Source organism: Triticum aestivum, chromosome 4B (genome assembly GCF_018294505.1).
Source record: "Triticum aestivum cultivar Chinese Spring chromosome 4B, IWGSC CS RefSeq v2.1, whole genome shotgun sequence".
Taxonomy (NCBI): Eukaryota; Viridiplantae; Streptophyta; class Magnoliopsida; order Poales; family Poaceae; genus Triticum; species Triticum aestivum.
The window spans coordinates 562,720,490-562,728,693 of record NC_057804.1 but is presented as its reverse complement, the minus strand read 5'-3'; positions in this window follow the sequence as shown (position 1 = coordinate 562,728,693).

Here is an 8,204-nt window from a genome sequence, read left to right as displayed (position 1 = left end):
CAGGGATGGCCTGGCGGATACCCGTAAGTGAAGCTGGGGTCATACTGTGACGAAGAAGGCTCCAGCTGCCATTGGCTGTCAGCCTCCTCTGGATCCCAAGAATAAACGGATAGTCGTGGAGGCTCATCTTGTGGCTCCGGTTCCGGGGCGGGTGCAGGATTTCGATAGGCTTGAATGGCCGCCCATGGAACAATGTGAGGACCTGCAGACAAGTTAAACAAAGAGGGAGAAGGCAAAGTAATAATCTCAGGGTGATGTTTATCAAAGTACAATTTATATTTGAGTTCCCCTTCACGACTCTTAATAAGAAAATCATGCGCTAGCATACTCCTATAATCTAAATAAGCACGAGGCAACGATGTTTCCTCTTCCTCCTCATGCCTAATAGGTATTTCCAAAATGTTCAGCTAGGCATGAGGCATAAATACCTCCAAAGATGGGGCCTTTAGTACGGTTCAGACTTAACCGCCTAGCAACAATTCCACCCATACTAACAGAGTTACTTCGATATAAACCATGAAACAAAATGATAACATCAGGAATACTAAGGTTTCCACAGTTTCTGCGATCTATCAGGCAACGACTAGCAAATAAGGCAGAGTAGCGTAAAACAGGAAAATGTATGCTAGTGATTCTTGCATCAAAAACCTTCCTGGTTTCTCCCACCGTGATAGTGTTAATAAAAGCTTCTACTTCATTACGGTGTGGTCCACCCAAGGTGCCCTCAAAAGGTATTTTGCAAACCTCGCAAAATTCAGTTAATGACATCCGCTTAACAACGTCATATAGATGAAATTCTACCGATGGAGGTGAACTCTTAGGGAAAAAGTAGAAATTTTGCACAAAAGTATTGGTGAGTAAGAGATACTGATGACGTTGGTCGCGGAGGAAGTCGGTGAGGCCAGCATTCTCAATTAATAAACAGAAGTCTTCACAAATCCTGGCTCTCCTCAAGAAGCCATCGGAAGGCCATTCACACGGCCGGACCTCCATGGTGCGAGGCAAATTAAATTTGGGCTTCTGTTCTTCTTCCTTTTGTTTTTCCTTAGCGCTTCGGCTCGACGAGCCCCTCAAAAATCTCGTCATTAATTCTGAAACAATCTGAAATTTTTAGTAACTTCAAATAAAAGTGAACCAACTTCAATAAAATTGATAGCAACAACTCCTGCAAGTGCCTAGAGCCTATATTAAGCATTGGAACTACTTGGAACCATATAAATTTGACATGCAAGCTCAAGAACATGGTCACCTATGCGGCACAAATTTGCAATGAATAAAGCACTAGAACAAAAACTAATTGGGCCAATGGAGGAGTCACATACCAAGGAACAATCTCCCCAAGCAGTTTTGCGAGAGGTGCTTTGAGCAAGGAGATCGAAAATCACAGCAACGAGGGCTGGAACTCGTGCTTGAGTTGGTTTTTCGTGTTTGTGTGAGACAGAGGAAGAAGATGGGTGCAGGAATAAGTGGAGGAGGGCCACCGTGGGCCCACGAAGCAGGGGGGCGCGCCTAGGGGGTAGGGCGCGCCCTCCACCCTCGTGGCCAGGTGGCAGCTTCCCCCGCGGTGATTTTTGCATAGTAAATTCTTAAATATTCCCGAAAAAATCATATTAAATTGGCATGGAATTCTGAGGACTTTTATTTTCGGGAAATTTTTATATTGCACGGATAAGTCGGGAGAGAGACAGAAAAGTACTAATTTACTTTATTTCTACTAAATAACAGAAAATATAAAGAGGGTACAGAAGGTTGTGCTTCTAGTTTCATACATCTCATGATCATCAAAATGAATCCACTAACAAGGTTGATCAAGTCTTGTTAACGAGCTCATTCCGATTAACACGGAACTGGAGAAATTTTGAATAGCACTAAGTTACCTCAACGGGGATATGAATCCCCAACAATAAGTATATCATACTTTTTCTTGAAAGTAGGGAGAGGAAATTCAAAACCTCCAAATATAATCGATGGAATTTTTCCAATAGAGTTGATACTGTGAACCTGAGGTTGTTTCCTCGGAAAGTGTACTGTGTGCTCATTGCCATTAACATGAAAAGTGACATTGCCTTTGTTGCAATCAATAATAGCCCCTGCAGTATTAAGGGATGGTCTTCCAAGAATAATATACATACTATCATCCTCAGGAATATCAAGAATAACAAAGTCCGTTAAAATAGTAACGTTTGCAACCACAACAGGCACATCCTCACAAATACCGACAGGTATAGCAGTTGATTTATCAGCCATTTGCAAAGATATTTCAGTAGGTGTCAACTTATTCAAGTCAAGTCTACGATATAAAGAGAGAGGCATAACACTAACACCGGCTCCAAGATCACACAAAGCAGTTTTAACATAATTTCTCTTAATGGAGCATGGTATAGTAGGTACTCCGGGATCTCCAAGTTTCTTTGGTATTCCACCCTTAAAAGTATAATTAGCAAGCATGGTGGAAATTTCAGCTTCAGGTATCTTTCTTTTATTAGTAATAATATCCTTCATATACTTAGAATAAGGATTTGTTTTGAGCACATCAGTTAATCGCATACGCAAAAAGATAGGTCTAATCATTTCAGCAAAGCGCTCAAAATCCTCATCATCCTTTTTCTTGGATGGTTTCGGGGGAAAAGGCATGGGTTTTTGAACCCATGGTTCCCTTTCTTTACCATGTTTCCTAGCAACGAAGTCTCTTTTATCATAGCGTTGATTCCTTGATTGTGGTTATCAAGATCAACAACAGGTTCGGCTTCTACATCATTATCATTACTAGGTTGAGCATCAACATGAACATTATCATTAACATTATCACTGGGTTCACGTTCATCACCTGCTTGTGTTTCAGCATCAGAAATAGAAGTATCATTTGGATTCTCAGGTGGCTCAGCGATAGGTTCACTAGAAGTTTGCAAAGTCCTATCATTTTTCTTTTTTCTTCCTTTTAGAAGAACTAGGCACATCAATATCATTTCTCAGAGAATCTTGCTCGATCCTCTTAGGGTGGCCTTCAGGATACAAAGGTTCCTGAGTCATTCTACTGGTTCTAGTAGCCACTCTAACAACATAATCATTTTTCTTACTATTCATTTCATCAAACGCTTCTTTTTGAGCTTTAAGTACTTGTTCTACTTGAGTGGTAACCATAGAAGCATGTTTGCTAACAAGTTTAAGTTCACCTCTAATATTAGCCATATAATCACCCAAGCATTTAATCATATAGGCATCTTGTTTTAATTGTCTACCAAAATAAGCATTAAAGTCATCTTGCTTAAACATAAAGTTATCAAACTCATCCAAACATTGACTAGCAATTTTAGTAGGAGGGACTTCAGCTTTATCATATCTATAGAGAGAATTTACCTTTACTACCTGTGTCGGGATATCGGGAGGTTCTTCAGTAAATAAGTAATTGAGATCATATACTTCTTCAACGGGCGGTAAATTAAGACCGTGTATTTCTTCAATAGGAGGTAAATTCTTAACATCTTCAGTTTTAATACCTTTCTCTTTCATAGATTTCTTTGCCTCTTGCATATCTTCAGGACTGAGAAATAGAACACCTCTCTTCTTCGGAGTTGGTTTAGGAATAGGCTCAATAATTGGCTTAGAAATTGGCTCAGGAGCTGGCTCAGGAGGTGTCCAGTTATTTTCATTTGTCAACATATTGTTCAATAGAATTTCCGCTTCATCCGGTGTTCTTTCCCTGAAAAGAGAACCAGCACAACTATCCAGGTAATCTCTGGAAGCATCGGTTAGTCCATTATAAAAGATATCAAGTATTTCAGGTTTCTTAAGAGGATGATCAGGCAAAGCATTAAGTAACTTGAGAAGCCTCCCCCAAGCTTGTGGGAGACTCTCTTCTTCAATTTGCACAAAGTTATATATTTCCCTGAAGGCTACTTGTTTCTTATGAGCAGGGAAATATTTAGCAGAGAAGTAATAAATCATATCCTGGGGACTTTGCACACAACCAGGATCAAGAGAATTAAACCATATCTTAGCATCACCCTTTAATGAGAACGGAAATATTTTGAGTAAATAAAGATAGCGCGATCTCTCATTATTAGTAAACAGGGCAGCTATATCATTCAACTTAGTAAGATGTGCCACAACAGTTTTAGATTCATAGCCATAGAAAGGATCGGATTCAACCAAAGTAATTATATCTGGATCAACAGAAAAATCATAATAATCCTTATCAGGAACACAAATAAGTGAAGTAGCAAAAGCAGGGTCGGGTCTCATTCTATCTCTAAGAGATTCTTTACTCCATTTGACTAGCAACCTCTTAAGTTCATATCTATCTTGGCAAGCAAAAATAGCGGCAGAAGATTCTGCATCAAAAAGATAACCCTCAGGAATAGGAGGCATATTCTCATGATCACTATCATCATCGTATTCAGGTGTAATAATTTCTCTTTCTCTAGACCTAGCAATTTGCTCATCAAGAAATTCACCAAGGGGCACAGTAGTATCAAACATCGAAGTTGTTTCATCACAAGTATCATGCATAACAGAAGTGGTATCATCAATAACATGCGACATATCAGAATTCATAGCAGTAGCAGGTTTAGGTGTTGCAAGCTTACTTATAGCAGAAGGAGAATCTAGTGCAGAGCTAGATGGTAGTTCCTTACCTCCCCTCGTAGTTGAGGGTAAAATCTTGGTCTTAGCGTCTTTCAAGTTCTTCATAGTGTCCAGCAGATATAAATCCCAAGTGACTCAAAGAATAGAGCTATGCTCCTCGGCAACGGCACCACAAAAAGGTCTTGATAACCCACAAGTATAGGGGATCGCAACAATTTTCGAGGGTAGAGTATTCAACCCAAATTTGTTGATTTGACACAAGGGGAGCCAAAGAATATTCTCAAGTATTAGCAGCTAAGTTGTCAATTCAACCTCACCTGGAAACTTAGTATCTGCAGCAAGGTGTTTAGTAGCAAAGTAATATGATAGTGGTGGTAATGGTAACAAAAGTAAAGACCGCAAAAGTAATGTTTTTGGTATTTTGTAGTGATTGTAACAGTAACAACGGAAAAGTAAATAAGCGAGAACCAGTATATGGAAAACTCGTAGGCACCGGATCAATGATGGATAATTATGCCGGATGTGGTTCATCATGTAACAGTCATAACATAGGGTGACACAGAACTAGCTCCAGTTCATCAATGTAATGTAGGCATGTATTCCGAATATAGTCATACGTGCTTATGGAAAAGAACTTGCATGGCATCTTTTGTCCTACCCTCCCGTGGCAGCGGGGTCCTATTGGAAACTAAGGGATATTAAGGCCTCCTTTTAATAGAGAACCGAAATAAAGCATTAGCACATAGTGAATACATGAACTCCTCAAACTATGGTCATCACCGGGAGTGGTTCTGATTATTGTTACTTCGGGGTTGCCGGATCATGACACATAGTAGGTGACTATAGACATGCAAGATAGGATCAAGAACTCACATATATTCATGAAAACATAATAGGTTCAGATCTGAAATCATAGCACTCGGGCCCTAGTGACAAGCATTAAGCATAGCAAAGTCATAGCAACATCAATCTCAGAACATAGTGGATACTAGGGATCAAACTCTAACAAAAGTAACTCGATTACATGATAAATCTCATCCAACCCATCACCGTCCAGCAAGCCTACGATGGAATTACTCACACACGGCGGTGAGCATCATGAAATTGGTGATGGAGGATGGTTGATAATGACGACGGTGGCGAATGCCCCTCTCCGGAGCCCCGAACGGACTCCAGATAAGCCCTCCCGAGAGAGATTAGGGCTTGGCGGCGGCTCCATATCGTAAAACGTGATGATTTCTTCTCACTGATTTTTTTGTCCCCGAAAGCCAAAATATGGAGTTGGAGTTGGCGTCGGAGGGCCACCAGGGGGCCCACGAGGTAGGGGGGCACGCCCAGGGAGGGAGGGCACGCCCCCACCTGTTAGGGAACGTAGTAACTTCAAAATTTTTCCTACGCACACGCAAGATCATGGTGATGCATAGCAACAAGAAGGGAGAGTAATGTCCATGTACCCTCGTAGACCGTAAGCGGAAGCGTTATGACAACGCGGTTGATGTAGTCGTACATCTTCACGATCCGACCGATCCAAGTACCGAACGTACGACACCTCCGAGTTCAGCACACGTTCAGCTCGATGACGATCCCCGGACTCCGATCCAACCAAGTCTCGGGGATGAGTTCCGTCAGCACGACAGCATGGTGACGATGATGATGTTCTACCGGCGCAGGGCTTCGCCTAAACTCCGCGACGATATGACCGAGGTGGAGGGGGGCACCGCACACGGCTAAGGAAAGATCACGTAGATCAACTTGTGTGTTCTAGGGTGCCCCCCGCCCCCATATATAAAGGAGGGAGGGGGAGGTGCGGACGGCCCCCAAGGGGTGCGCCTGGAGGAGTCCTACTCCCACCGGGAGTAGGACTCCCCCCTCTTGCCTTGGTGGAGAAGGAAAGGGGGGAGGGGAAAGAGGAAAGGGGGGCGCCGCCCCCCTCCTCGTCCTATTCGGACTAGGGGGGGAGGGGGCGCGCGGCCTGCCCTACCCGGCCCTCCTCTTCTCCCTCATGGCCCATGTAGGCCCAATAACCCCCGGGGGTTCCGGTAACCCCCCGGTACTCCGGAAAAATCCCGGTTTCTCCCGGAACGATTTCGATAACCTAATATAGGCTTCCAATATATCAATCTTTATGTCTCGACCATTTTGAGACTCCTCGTCATGTCCTGGATCACATCCGGGACTCCGAACAACCTTCTGTACATCAAAATATATAAACTCATAATAAAACTGTCATCATAACGTTAAGCGTGCGGACCCTACGGGTTCGAGAACTATGTAGACATGACCTAGAACTATTCTTGGTCAATAACCAATAGCGGAACCTGGATGCTCATATTGGCTCCTACATATTCTACGAAGATCTTTATCGGTCAAACCACATAACAACATATGTTGTTCCCTTTGTCATCGGTATGTTACTTGCCCGAGATTCGATCGTCGGTATCCAATACCTAGTTCAATCTCGTTACCGGCAAGTCTCTCTACTCGTTATGTAATGCATCATTCCATAACTAACTCATTAGCTACATTGCTTGAGAGGCTTATAGTGATGTGCATTACCGAGAGGGCCCAGAGATACCTCTCCGACAATCGGAGTGACAAAACCTAATCTCGAAATACGCCAACCCAACATGTACCTTTGGAGACACCTGTAGTACTCCTTTATAATCACCCAGTTACGTTGTGACGTTTGGTAGCACCCAAAGTGTTCCTCCGGTAAACGGGAGTTGCATAATCTCATGGTTACAGGAACATGTATAAGTCATGAAGAAAGCAATAGCAATATACTAAACGATCAAGTGCTAGGCTAACGGAATGGGTCATGTCAATCACATCATTCTCCTAATGATGTGATCCCGTTAATCAAATGACAACACATGTCTATGGTTAGGAAACATAACCATCTTTGATTAATGAGCTAGTCAAGTAGAGGCATACTAGTGACGTTATGTTGGTCTATGTATTCACACATGTATTATGTTTTCGGTTAATACAATTATAGCATGAATAATAAACATTTATCATGATATGAGGAAATAAATAATAACTTTATTATTGCCTCTAGGGCATATTTCCTTCATTCTCCCACTTGCACTAGAGTCAATAATCTAGATTACATAGTAATGATTCTAACACCCATGGAGTCTTGGTGCTGATCATGTTTTGCTCGTGGAAGAGGCTTAGTCATTGGGTCTGCAACATTCAGATCCATATGTATCTTGAAAATCTCTATGTCTCCCACCAGGACTTGATCCCAGATGGAATTGAAGCGTCTCTTGATGTGCTTGGTCCTCTTGTGAAATCTGGATTCCTTTGCCAAGGCAATTGCACTAGCATTGTCACAGAAGATCTTCATTGGTCCCGATGCACTAGGTATGACACCTAGATCGGAAATGGACTCCTTCATCCAGACTCCTTCATTTGCTGCTTTCGAAGCAGCTATGTACTCCGCTTCACATGTAGATCCCGCCACGACGCTTTGTTTAGAACTGCACCAACTTACAGCTCCACCGTTTAATAAAAACATATCCGGTTTGCGACTTAGAATCGTCCGGATCAGTGTCAAAGCTTGCATCTACGTAACCATTTAAGACTAGCTCTTTGTCACCTCCATATACGAGAAA